Genomic DNA, 14,731 nt, shown 5'->3' with positions numbered 1-14,731 from the left:
TCAAATAATAATAATGCGCAGCAACAATAAGATGTCCGGATTGGAAGTTTTCTTAAGCAATGAATGCCACAACGGGAAAGCACGGGTACAATAAAAGTAATCGGTGGCTGATTCAAAGTCCTTAGGTAAGAACTGTGCACGCGACAGTTTTCAACCTTTCCGTGGTTAAGCTCATGCTTTACTTCATTCCTCTCCCGAGGAAGGGTGCTCCTGAATTACAGATGCTCAGCTGGAATCACAGCAAAGGCTTCCCCAAAACAAATCAAGAAGGCAGTTCTTGTTAATACTGTGACTGAAGGAAGTGCCCACACGACCACTTGGAACTCTTGGGAAAATTTGTGAGGCAGAAACAACAACAACAACAATAACAACGTGACCACCAAGGAAGTAAATCTCATGGACCTGGGAGAATATTCCAGATTTGCCAGGTGGCTGGGCTATTGCTCCCCTGGAAAGAGGCAGCAGCGCCCTCTTCTGGCGCATCAACGTAGAAGGAAACTTCAGAAGATAAAACTCTAGTCTTCTGTAACTGTCCTGACTTAAAATTTGTCATTTAATGGTGATAAATCATTAAGTGGCGTTTATTTTTAATTGAAGTAAAATTTTCTTCTTATAAAAGCCCTGTTTATTTTAAAGGTGTTTACTCCTATTGCACTTGACAAGCGTAGCTGTTTGTTTCTACAGTTTTCTTCAACATGTCAGTAAATTGTTGACTTGAAAATCTTAAAGTTTGAAGGGTCACTTTCTCTTTGACATTTTGCTGGATCCTTTTACAATAGTTGTGGAATTTATGCAAAATGTCTCTGTTGCCATTTTATTCCTTTTCTGGTGATTCTTAAAAAAAAAAAAGATTTATTTTATTCATTTAAAATTGGCTAGTAATATGTGCAGAAGAGCACCCATGGAGATCAGAGGTATAAAGTCCCCTGGAGCTGGAGTTACAGGCATTTGTGAGCCACCCAATATGGGTGCTTAGGAACTGAACTAGGGCTCTCTTCAAGTTCTCGTTCATAACCACTGAGCAATCTCTCCCACCCTCATGGGACTTGTTTTTGAATAGCACATTTTAAAAAAATTATCTTAACATCTTCTTTTTCCCCCGTTTAGCTTGTACAGGAACAATTTTATTATTACTTTTTTTGGATGAGTCAAACAGCATGCAGGGTCCCCCAAACTTCAGTATGTGCATCTTTGAACCACAATCCAGTTATCAAGCTGAAGGTTAACTCCACACTCATATGGAAGGGACTCTTCTTTGTATTTCGGAAGAAGTTCTAGAAGGAGAAAAAGAAAATGCAAAGATTGGAAAGGTTCTCACAGAGGCTGATACTTCCCAAAGCCTCTTACAAAATCCTTCCCTCTGTGCTGCACAGCAGCCTTCTGTAGTCTTTAGGGAGTTTTACCGATCCTGCACTCTGCTCTCCATTATCTAACCAATCCCACTGTGGCATTTCTGATAGCTAGGTGTTCTTTTTTGTGACGCTAGGTATTGAATCTAGAGCCTCATGCTCAATAAACAAGCTTTCCACCACAGGATTCCATGGCCAGCTCACTTTTTATTTTTCACTCTAAGAGTCTCATTGTGTTTCCAGGGCAAGCCTTACACTCAGTCTGTAGCCTGACAGAACCTGAACTTGAATCCCCTCTCCCTAGCCTACTGAATAGTCTGGATGGCAGGCCCAGCTTCTGATAACTGACATCTGGATGGGATCCTAAGTACAGATCTAAGTCTTTAAATACAATAAACTAGGAACATTTCTTTCCTGTCATCAATGACTTTGAGATATCATCATTTGGGGATCCGTTTCTTACAGCAGAGCAGCAAATGCCTTTCCAGGAATGAGCAGTGGCTGAGAGAAAGGGAATCTTAAAGAAAGAGTCCTGGGAGCTCCACATTTAAGAGGAAAATGTGACAAGAAAAACCCACGAAGATTTTAGAACAGTAGCAAGGGTTGGAGGAGAAAACTGAGCACAGAACACCTGCCAGGAGGCCAAAGCAAAAGGTTTAGAAGTATCAGGTGGCAAAGGACAGCCAATGAGTGTACAAAGAGTCTGGCAACTGTGACAATACCCAAACTGATGCCAGGTGAATCAGACAGGGCCTAGTTGAAGGAGGTTGAATTGTTGGGGCCTTACCTTTGAAGCAGACTGCTGGACAGAGCATCTCGTTGTCCAGCTTCTGTGAGATGGGCGTCTTGTCCACCCCATGCTCCTAAGAGACTTACTTCCTCATCACGGATAACAGAACCATGTAACTATGAAACAAAACTTCTGAAGCTTGAACCAAAAATAAACCTGCCCACTCCAAAAAGTTGCTGTACACGATGTTTTATCACAGCGATAGAAAGCTGATTACCACAGATAAGCCTTGAAAGCCCCAGGCGCCATTAGTGTCCCGTGACATTAAATGCAACTGAGGTTCTTGGTGGCACCAACTCATTTACTTGTTCTTTGTTGCCCAGTTGATTCTTTAGCTCAAAGCGTGCAAGAGAGAAACTGAGTGTTTCAGTGAAACATTGCTACCCAAAAGTCCATTCTATCATGAAAAAAACAAAAACAAAAACAAAAACAAAAGCCCATCACCCATGCTGTGCAACAAGCCAGCTGTGGTTTGTTTTCGTGTGCTTCTTCGGCATCAGACTAAGACCACTGTGATGGCTTCACAGTAAGTACTGCATGTAGAGACATCTGACGATAGATTCTGGCAGGACAAGAGCCCTCACAGGATGACAGCACTGACAAAAGTCTGCCAGGGTGGCACATACTTGTAAGCCCAGTACTTGAATCCAAGGTAGAAGGGCTAACTATTTAAAGCCAGACTGGGCTCCATAGCAACACTTATCTTGGGTAGGAAAAGCAAAAATGTCAATGGAAAGCTGATAAGTTTACTACTGAGGTAAAGAAAGAAATGAAACCAGAAGGCAACCTATGGTTTGTGCAGATTATCATTATGTACATATATAGAATGGTTAGTGTTTTACCTTCAACTGGATTGCTATGCAAATTCTCATGATGCTAATACATAAAAAAAAAGATTGGTATGACAGTAAAGATAAATTTTAATGAACATACACAGGTGATCAGGATTGGTGATTCAAGACATCAATCTTCCTTAATCCAGTACATGAATTTTACTCTGTCTAAAATCTCCAACTGTTCCCTTCCACATAAGTCCCCAAGATAGGAGCTGAGAGTGAAGAGGGAGGGAGCTCACTGAGCTCCTTCAGTCTTGAAGAGCTGAAGCTCAGGAGAACTGTCATCTTAATGTTACTCCACCAAGATATCTTCTGTCTTGCTCTATGTAGATCCCAGCTCAGCTGTTGCTCATTCATAGCTGATTTATTTTTTCACTTTTTAAGTTCTAATAACCATAAGAGACAAATGTAAAAAATAATGAGAAAAACTGAGCAGCAAAAAGAAAATTTGTTTTAGTATTGTTTGGTAGGTGACAAAAATGTGCTGCAGATCTGATTTTACAAAATCCACAATTATTATAGGCAAGACACACAACATTTGCTTAATCTTCAGTTTCATATAAGTGAGCAACATGCCAAATTTTGGCAATACTCTTTGTCTTTTTGTCATCTCAAAGCATTCTGAGTATTGACCAAAGGAAACGCTTCCTATTTTTAAAGGTCCCCAACATCCCCATGGGCTAGTGCTGACTCTAGGGTCTTTATGGCACAGGCCCACAAGGACTGTGGCCTACCTACTACTCTCTTTGGGCATTGTCCAGTCTCTTGCTAGTCCCTTCTGAGAGGTGAGTGACAGCTCCCCACCTCTCTCCTGCTCCTCTTTTAATCCTGTCCAAATCATTTCTCCTCACTCTGTTCCCTATGCCCAATGACCGGCACTACATTTTTTTCAGATTTAGGAAGACTGTGCCATTAAGAAGCATGTGAGTCAAGCCTGGGCTGTCTACCATTCATATGGGCAAAAGAGAATACCGAGACTAGACACAAGCCAGTGTTAAGACAATTTATATTCACAATTGTGGAGACAAAAGAACCCCCCCCCATGGTGCCAATTTACAAGATATTATGCCTGATGACAGAACATAAACATACAATAATTTAAATGTCATTCATAGTGGAAAAAAGTCAGTATGTAATACCTAGAGGTTGCTTTAGAAGGTAGATGATTCACCATTCCCTATTTTGTAGAAGAGACTTGAATTGACTAGGTCATGTTGTGTAGATAAGCAGTGGCAGAGCCATCCTCCAAACCAACTCTACACAGGCCCAGACTACACACACTCAAGTCTTCTAATCCTACAGCAGCAACCTTACACATATGTCTTTGATCCCTTTTATAGGGAGGTAAATGAAGAGTTTGAATTAACCTCTTTTTCACTCTTTAGCTCTAACTCGCCTTGTCTCTAGAAAGCCATTTAAAATTGTTCTCACAAATAGTAGCAAGGCTCTGCCACACAGAGAATTTCTGTAAGTATTTTCTCCTTTTCCCACCTCTCCCCAAACTGCCCATGTGTCCTAGCTGTCTTGATATCTAGCCCCTGTGTGCCTTACTCATTAAGAGCTGCTTTTCTTTTCTGCTAGGATTATCTCTCTGCTCTTTTCAGTCTACATTCAGACTTCCTTTGAGTGACTATCTGCACTTTTTGGGTTCAGCAGATGTTGATGATTTATAACTCATCCCCTAGCCCAACATGCTCCCTGAGCTTCAGACCCTCATGAACATCCATTGATTCCCCTTAGGCTACTGTAACTTAATACATTAACTTCTTCAGGGCCTACTTTTGAATTTCAGTCCCCACTGGCATCCAACAAGTCAAGAGTTGGACCTGACTATTTTCTCTTTCTTACTACCAAGTAAATCAAGAATTGTGCTGTAACCATTTTCCTTCTTATTATTTCTATGATATAGGCTATTTATTTTACTGTAAAGTAATAGATAATAGAACAAGATTCCATGGCTTAAACTTTTGCCCATGTACTGCCATAGTAAAAACTTCAGCATCCATTAGTGATTAATTTTATTAAAATATATGAAAAGCAGGGCTGGAGAGATTTTTAAAAAGCTGTTAAAAAAAAAAAGACTAGGCTCACAACCAAAAATAAAAGATGTGAAAAACAATGTTACCATAATTGAGGTTCATTATGCCAATGTAGATCACAACTATTAATTAATTAGTTATTGAATATTCTGGATTAATGTCCCTGATATTCTTTTTTTCTCTCATATTTTCTGTATCTTTACTCTGAGTCCTGGGACTTCAATTCTCTCATCCATCTCTTCTACTTTTTTTCCTTTTCTTTCTTTCCTCATTTCTTTCTACCTTTCTACTTTCCTTTCTTTTGACGAAAGGATAATAGAAATGTTCATACAAACTGAAAATACAAGTCAAAAGTTTCCTTCTGTTTTGGGACTTAATTTGTTCTGAAACATTTTGGAGGGTTTTAAGAAAATCCTGTTCTTTACCTTTCTTTCTGTTCCTACAATATCAAACTTTTTTTTTTTTTCAGTTGCCATACCTCTGATTTTCCACAGGCCTGGAGTTGTTATATTGTCTCATTATTTTTGGGGGGGTGGACTGTGCCTGTTACACAGCTGGTGTGTACACCGTGTGAGGCAGTGGGTGCTTCTGTTTGAAACCTAGCATGTTTACTCTCCTCTACCTCTGGATGGTAGGAACTGTGGCATCTGGATTGGTTCATTTCTCTGAATCTTAATCTTGGTGCCTAGAAGACTGGTTTTATCATAAGAACCCTAAAATATCAGGGTTATTTGTTACTGAAAGCTTTCTCCTGTTACAGCCGACAAGGTTGTTAGAGCATCTAAAGGAAGCTTCTAGTGAAAAATAGGCACTATCCCACTCCTGAGGCATGCAGAGGAACTTATCTCAACAGAACCAACTTTCCAACCTGTTTTCTTTTTCCTTCTATTTTTGTTATAGAACCTACATAAAGTTAAATAAGAACAGGATGAGGCAATGTTCATCCCACAGCCGTAGCTTCCTGAACCACGAATGATGAAATTCAAAGTAGATCCTGGTCCCACATGTAGTGAAAAGTCCCCAAGACACCACTAAGGTCACTAAGCCCTGGTGTCTCTAACTGTAGAGGGCATAAATCTTAGCAGAGTTTGTTTGAATTTAAGAAACGGTGTATATTTCAATGACCTTAGAAATAATGTCTGAAAAACACTCATCACTAGCCTTCATGATCAAACTCATAATACCAACACATAAATTTGTACACATAACACTGTATAATTTACACATATTGTTAACTTCCATATATCAGAGAACATGGCTGATATTCATAAAGAATAAAATGAAAAAAAAAAAAAACCCAAACCTTCAAGTGTGGCATCATCATCATCTTTTCACGAAAGAAGTATGCCAAGAGATGAACACTGGGAGAATGGAAAAGGTGAAGACCAAGAAATAGAGTTTGATATTTTATATTCAAAAAGTTGAAATCCAAATTGGACAAGAAGTCAGATCAATTATAAGAAGACTTTCTTAAGATAAAAGGAATAGAAAAGTGTATAGATTGAAAAGGACCAACTGTGTCTCAGGAATTGCTAATAAAAAGTAACCCAAAATGTTTTCCTTTCCTCTGTCAGATGAAAGGTGCTGGTGTTTGTTTGTTTGTTTGTTTCTTTGTTTGTTTTGTTTAGTTTTGTTTTTGTTTTGCTTTTTGGTTTTGTTGTTGTTGTTTTTTGTGAGTTGAACACGGTTGGCCAAGTAGGAGCCAGTATATAAGAATTAATAAAATATCCATCATATGCCTGTTTGATTTAATTATCTGTTGGTTTGGGCTAAAAAGTAACAATTCTAGTAAGACAAAGAAAATGCACCATTTTAAGCTAAATTTGAGTTACTGTCCATCTGGAAACACATATGCAAGCGACCCTGTTCAGTTCATGCTGCTATGAAAGAGGCTTCATGACCTTTTATGGCCACATGGAAAGGATATCATGAGTTAATATTTATTAACTACGTTGCCGGTGGGCATGAAGCAGGGCTGCAGCAAAGCAGGGAGATTTTTCCTGTAGTCTCAGACATTACCTCAGAGCAATCTTAGATGATAATCCGTCCAAGCTGACAACGTAAACTCTGCAGTACATTGTGACAGGGTGACCTAATAGTCACGGGGATGCCAGGTCAGACACAGGTTGAAAGCGGCTGTGCTAGGGTTGAGACGGCTCAAGATAACTTGGCTCTTGACCTACGAGAATCTACCTCTCCAAAATCAGAATGTCGTAGTCAGACAAGACCGAGGAGAATGTGGGACCTTTAAGACACGCGGCTTCTCAGAGACCGTCTGCTTTCCCATGGTGGTTGAACAAAAAAAAAAAAAAAAAAAAAAGGAATCATGAAGATGGCTCTGTCGTGAAAGAATAAAGTAATGTATGTCCCTAAATTCTGTCCTTGAAGCCATTCTAAGGAAAAATACATGCAAGAGATTGATATGGACTATTTTTACAGAGAGATATTCATACAATAAGGGTCTTCTTGGCCTTTCCAACCATCTTCTCTGTCTCACATTCAGTAGTTCCAGTTCATTCTATTACTCATAACTATTCTCTGTTAACCATAGTTTTTCTAATTAAAATGAGACAATACAAATCATGTTTTACCTGCCTATCCTAATCATTTTACTTCCCATCAAAAAACCATGAGATGGGATGTGGACCTGATTTGTAATTGGCTAGAATGGAAACAAGCAGAGGAATGAATACATTAAGCTGTAAATTTAATGTGTTTTTCGTTACCATTAATGATCACACCAGCCATTAATATTTCTGTGTTTATCACGAACCTAAGTCAATTTGCTAGGGAGAAAGCATCACCATATTTGGATGTGTGCCTTGGAGTTAGTGCGGCTGAGTGCCCATCAGGGTTTCTAGAGTCATGAGTTCTTCTACAGTCTGGCGCTGCCAACAACTGATAGTCTCACATCATTCCACGGGAACCATGTATCTAAGCCTTTGGGAGGCTCTCTCATATCTGCTTCAGACTCAATAAATGCTGCTTAACAAGATCAACAAGGTTCCATCTCACTTTTCTTTCCCTGAACATTTTGATTGAAGGAGCCACAAATGTGCTGCTGCTTAATTTATTCCATTGCTTGATTGTTTAAACACTCTAAACTTTTTTCTTTTTCCTTACTGTCTTAGTTGGATGTTTTATTTTCCTTTTGAGACTCAGTCTAGTACTCTTGGTCTTGTTGCAAGTATGTTACCCTAAACTATTTAGTGGTTAGGATACCTTGCTTCCAATTTTATGTTCCCAGGCAGTCACAGCCAAGATTGCGTTCTTGGGTTCTTTCTATATGTAAGCTGTTTGGGTAACAACTGCACAAGAACAAAGAAGGAGAGAAAGAGAGAGTCAGTTGGGGAAAGAAAGGAAGGGAGATCTCTACTTACCCATTACTTTTAGGATCTTGCCTTATCTGAGACAGAAGACCAAGAAGTTGTGTGAAGCAGCAAATAAGCATAAACTGCCTGACATGTGGCTGAACTGTTGAAAGACAGCTAGCGTCGCCACGAATAACCAAACGATAAAACTGAGATCTGTGGAAGAATTAAATGACCATCACAGTCCTGAAGAACTGAAATGCCAGATAAGTGTCATGATCCTAGAGACAAATGTGAGTTTGTGAGTTGCTGGTCTCTATAGTGCAATCAGGCCCATGAGCCCCCAGAGACATATATGAGTGCTTGAGTCATGCATCTGTGTAATGCAGGTGAGCCCATGAGCCCTCAGAGACACATATGAGGAGAGGGTCTATGTCTATGTAATGCAGTAGAGTCCAATAGCCTTATAGACAGATGTGGGTGCATGAGTTACATGTCTGAAACATAGTGTGTGAGTAACTCCTCTAGAAGGATTGAGCACCGTCAAGTGAGACCTATTGTATCACACATTTCCTGTGCTCCCTTCTCCACCCACAGTCCTTCTGTAGGCTTGGCCTCAGGAGATGTCTGGCTTGAAAATCATTTACCTCTGACACCAAAAGCTATCTCATCCCCATACCAGACAAGAAATATCTGCTAGGATAAAAACCATCCGATGGTCTTAAGGAACTGTTTAAGTGCTTGCACAACATTAAAATTCTCCCAAGTTATGATCTACATCAAGTCCCATGATGGATGCTTGGAACACGGCTTTTACTAAAAGATAGCGTCCCCGGGTCTAGGAGAAGTCAGGTGTTAACAGCTGCTTCTTTATCCGCTATGGTGATCACTGGAAAGATAGGATGCGATGCAGTCTGCACTCAGCTTTGCAAGATGTCTAAGTCAAGAAGCATTTATCTTCCTTTCCTACAGGACAGACAGACTTTATGTAAAAAAAAAAAAAAAAAAAGACTGTGGATGAAAACCAAAGGAGAAGAATTCTATTACACCTTGAGGTCACAAAAATAAAAAGTAATGTGCTGAAGGTAATTAAGGCTTGTATTTTTTCCAAAGCACTTTCCAACGAAGTGGCTTTACCTTGGCACAATTCGTTTGGGCTAAGACCATTTTCATCATGAAGATATTGGGGTTATAGTCACTTCTCCTATAAGCTTTGGAACTTTATGCCTAGGCGTCTTCCTGGTGTTTCTCCAGAGAAACTGGTTTGCGGAGCAAAGGAAATCCAGTAGCTTGGCCTCAGTTTTAGATGAGTATAAAATTCCTTTGAAGTGACATATTCAAGGGACCTGGACTTCAGTTTCAGATGTAAGCTCCAACCTCACTCCAGCATTGATACCCTGCAGCCCTGGGCACATAGTTTAACAGAACTGCAATGTTCTCCTTTCCCCATCCCAGCCAGATCAAACACCTGATTGGATGACGCAGAGCCAGCGTCTGTGTCAATAAATGTATGTTTTCTTTTCCTTTAGTCCAAGAAAGAAACACAGTTAGTTAACTGTGTGATGATGATGATGATGATATGATGATGATGATGAGTGTCCCTTAGCAGAAGAAGCATCATGTAGAACACATGCCAGGTACCTGTAGAGTCCTATCATCAGTGCTTCTATGGACTGATGCCTTCCAGGCCCTTTGCTTTCAGGCCCAGGAAGAGCACATTCCTACTATAGCTGAAGGAACCTTTAGGGTTTCCTTTAGAAGAACCTTGAGATAAAGAAAAGGGAAAGAGCTAGGTAAGAGAATTGAATGGGCTCCAGAGCTTATCTGTTTCCTTCCCCACACTTTCTGATCCCTGGAACTGTGGTTGAAAGTCTGAAGACCTGCCTTTTGACTAATCCAAGATGAAGGACAAATTCAGTGCCCACTTGCAATCCTTCGTTACCTCAAGGAGAAATACATCCCTACCAGGTTCCTATGTGCAGCCTGCTCCTTGATGCTTAGGCTTCTTTTGCATTAATTTTAGTGTGTGCCACTCTGTACTGGTTTATGCAAAAAAAAAATCATTTTATAAAAAGATAGGCATAAACTGAGAAAAATAAGATAAGTGAGCGTATTCACTGTTGAAAATTGTTTTCAACATTCCTATGCCCTCCCCAACATGAGGACTGAGAAGTCACTCTCTGAGACTCTAGGCTGCACCACACTTATTCCAGGCTGTTAGGACATGCCACGTAGTTTCATTTAAATAAGAAAACCCAGTAAAAGTTCCCAAGTTAAACAAACAAGATCTTACCTTTGGGTTTTAATAGCTTCCCTGTGCTGGGCCTGTATTTTAGCAAGGCGTGGCAACCATTTTTAGGCAAGTTTATTCCTACCTCATTCTCCCAGCTACCTCCTCCCTAAAGACTGGAAAAATAACATACACATGTCCCCAGCTTTCTTTGTAGCGAGCAATGTTGATTCAGTTCTGGTTGCTGAAGCTTGCCCATTACTGACAGAAACATAAACAGTGCCAGACATTTCTTTCCTTTTGCCTTGAACAGAGATGGTTAGGGCTGGAACAGCCATCTCTTGGCCTTGAGGCAATACACCATCATGTTAAAAATATCAAAGCAGAAAAATAAAAGGGCCGTTCTTGTATGTGTGCCTCTGAATACACTGTCTACTTAGAAATGCAAGTTCCTACCTGATTCTCAGTCAAGCGTTCTGCTACTTGAGCCAAAAGTTATCTCGACAGATACTTTCCTTGAAAACTGGTCTGGCTTTCCAGGACTGGCTCATATAAGAAAACACAGATCAGGTATTCCACTCCTTTAGCCTGTTGGCTTCTTTTGTCATAGGGACCAAGGACTGTTGTAGTGTCCTGAGGTTGTGTTCTTGAGCTGTTCCACTGATAAAAAGAAAGGCACAGTGAAATTTGTCCCAGCTCAGTGTCTTGAGAGTTGCATTTTACTAATGATCCTCAAATCTATAATGACTCTTGAGCAATAACAGATTAAAATATAAGAATGTCAGGCTTTGTGGTCCCAGCACAAGAGATCTATAATGACTCTTGAGCAATAACAGATTAAAATATAAGAATGTCAGGCTTTGTGGTCCCAGCACAAGAGAGGAAGGTTGATCTCTATGAGTTCCAAGCCTGTCTCATCTACTCAATGTGCTGCAGACCAGCCAGGAATACACAGTGAAAACCTGTCTCAAAAAAGGAAAAAAAAATTAAAGCAAAGAGATGAAACGAAGATTGAAAAACAAAACAAGATTGGGGAGGGGAAGATGGATTTATTTTAGTACAGGCATGAATATTTTCAGTTTTTAATTATTCTCATTTTTAAAATCATTTTATTGCCCCATATATAAATGATTTTTATTAAATTATATATTCTTGCAATATATCTCAGAAATATTATACCAAAAACTTAAAGAATGGTGTGACATAGCAGTTAAAATAGGAGAAAGAGACACAGAGAGAACACAGAACCTCTTGTAACTCTGAGAAAGAATAGATTTAAGTCCCAGCAACCACTCTCAACATTAAACCTTAGAAAAACAATGCATTCCTGTTTTCATCAGTACCATTCCCAAAGCCCCAGTAACTTGAGAATGTCAATAACATGTAAACTATTTTCTTGTTAGTTATTTTATTTATTATATGTGTGTGGGTATTTTATCTGCATGTAGCTCTGTGCACCACTTGCGTGCCTGTGGAAACCAGAAGAGGGCGTCAGATCTGCCAGAACCAGCATTACAGACAGTTGTGAGCTGCCGTGTGGGTGCTGGGAATCACGCACAGGTCATCTGGAAAGCATTCAGTGCTTTTATGGGCCAAACCTCCTCGATTCCAGGGAGTATTTTCATTCACTTACTCATGATGAGACTGACTGACCCTTCTCCCCTCCTGCCCCCCACTCCCCCTTCCCCAGCATCTCACCTCCCTTTTCTCCATTTGTTCACTTGATGGTGTTGTGCTTTCTCTCGTTCATGCTGTCCTGGCTCTGAATTTTTGGATCCATTTTGCAGCTGACATCCTCCTCTGCTCCACTCCTCTAACTGTTGAGAACCTCGCTATGCACCTTCTGGTAGTTTGGACCTCATCTCTCATCTAATGGTTGAACGTAGTTGCTCTTCCTGTATAACAATCTCAGACTGCAACTTCAGCTGAGCTGAGCTGTGCTGTGAGGGGCAAGAGCAGCCCCTCTCTCAGAAGAAGCACGGTTGTGCTTTCATTGCCCACAGCGGGAAGGTTTCTGGCCAACACAGTGAAGCTAGATGTTCGAGGGTGGAGAGTAGAAGCCACATGCTTTTGCTCATGTTCATGAACCACCCCTTGGTTTTACTTTTGCAGCTGTGTTGGGAAGGAAAGGAATGAGAGCTCACTGAGATAGCCCTGTGAAGTATCATCTCGAACTGATCCAGTTAAATGAAAAATGAGGGAACATGGAAATGGGGTTTCTGCATCTTTTCGGAATCAATATAGCCACCTGTGGGGACAAGAAAAACAGAGTACACGGAAGTTACAATCTGATAGTAATGAGTTCGAGAGACAATGCTACAGTCCACTGCCCTCCCACCGCTGCCACTTTGTAAAGTGCCAGGAATGGTGCTACAGCTGTTCACAACAACATGAGTGAACATACAAAATGAGCGAAGGAATACTCAACAACTAGCTACCTCACTACTCTGCTAAAACCTTATTTTGTTTATGGTCACCTGCTATTCTTTGGTGGAATAAGACTTTCTCCTGCTTTCCTCAGGTACCTGATAAATCCAAGCAAATGGGTGATGATACTTCCTAGAGCAGTGACTTATAGGTTCTTTCTCCCTTCCCTAAGGCAAAGGCTCTGGCGATTATCTGGTTGAAATGCAAAGGGAGTCACTGAATCTCAAAGAGAAACAGTATCAAAGTTAGAGGAGTCCGATTCCTGTCTGCACCATGTCTTATTTGCCTTGAGCTGCGCCATCTCACAAGGGGTCGGTAGAGAGATTTCATTTTGTTTGTGCATTGTTGTTTTGTTGAGATTTGGTTTTGCTTTTTTGCCACCGGCATCCACTTGCATTGATTTTCTCATGATGGTTGCTATCATTTTAAACAAGGCATTTCCCTAACCAGGTGAGAGGAAGTATTTAGCCAGAGGTCCGAAACCAAATTCAATTGTATAGTTTATCACCTGCAAGTACAGAAGGTACTAACTAATGCCAGAGAGCTGAGCAAAAGAACAAAGCAGAGCGCTGCTACTAGTCTTCCAATGATACACAGCAAGACTAGACATGCTCAGCAATGACGTCAGTTCTATATTATTTAATCTACAACTCCCAAATCACTTAATTTTCATTATTGAAGCTTAGACATCCCTCAGGGTCTTCTACAATGAAGTGTTATTATGAGTGCACTTTTTTAAAAAGTTCTCTTCATACAGTTGCTCAGACCTCTGTGTCACCAGCAAAAAATAATTTGAGCATGGACAAATCAACCTGTCCAAAATATGACTGCAGAAGGCCAGTCAAGAGCCAGGTCAGAGGAGGCATGGCTAATCCCGTGCTTGGAGGTGGTCTCCCCGCCAGTATTGCCAATACTTGCATTTTCCCAGCCCTCTAAAGCACACAGCCTTCTGGGAATGCTCCTGACATTTCCCTGCCCACAGTGGTTTCACGAATGCTGCCAGGGAGATCATTCACTAGAGACGTATATGCCATGGGGAGCTTTCTCCAGTCCACCCTTCTCTTTTGGGGGGAGTTTTCACAGAGTAGTTTCTCTGAAGATGTGTCTAGGAGTTGCAAGACTGTTCTTAGCTTTATTGAAAACGTTCTTAGAGAAGTCTACATGGGAGTGAAATGGAACGTGAGGCTCGGGTGTCTCACTTGGAAGGTCTTGGAAGACACTTGGAAGGTCTACCCTGTTTCTTTGAACTTCCTCTCTGCTTCAAGCACATGCTGAGTCACTGTGCAACATGTTGGAGAGACCAGTTGTCATTCAATTATTTATACGATCATTTCCCATACTGTAAAATGTACATGCATAGCTGGCAATTATGTCTTATTAAGGCAGAATTTCTCCGTTGTAACGCAATATATGTTTTAATTACATAAAACAATCACTTGAAAAATGATTGCGCACTACTTACTTGAGCTTTGAGTGCCCTCTACTGGAACAAGAAAAAAAGCAAGAAATCAATAGTGCCAAGGCCTTAGAAGGGGTTTGCCCTAGCAGCTAAAATGCCATCATTGTTAGGAAAATAGTAACAATAGGAACCCAGTGTATCCCACTCACAGTAATAAAAAAAAAAATCTGAAAGCCCCTTTAAATAGACCTGACAGTATACACTGTGTGGATTTTACCTTCACAAAAATGCTGAAATACTGTCAAGAAGTGCTTCAGCTGGTTGGCCTGTTCACTCATGTCCAGTCTCTG

The sequence above is a fragment of the Psammomys obesus genome, unplaced genomic scaffold (genome assembly GCF_907164565.1).
Source record: "Psammomys obesus unplaced genomic scaffold, mPsaObe1.curated_primary_1811, whole genome shotgun sequence".
NCBI lineage: Eukaryota > Metazoa > Chordata > Mammalia > Rodentia > Muridae > Psammomys > Psammomys obesus.
This window is presented reverse-complemented; position numbering follows the sequence as displayed.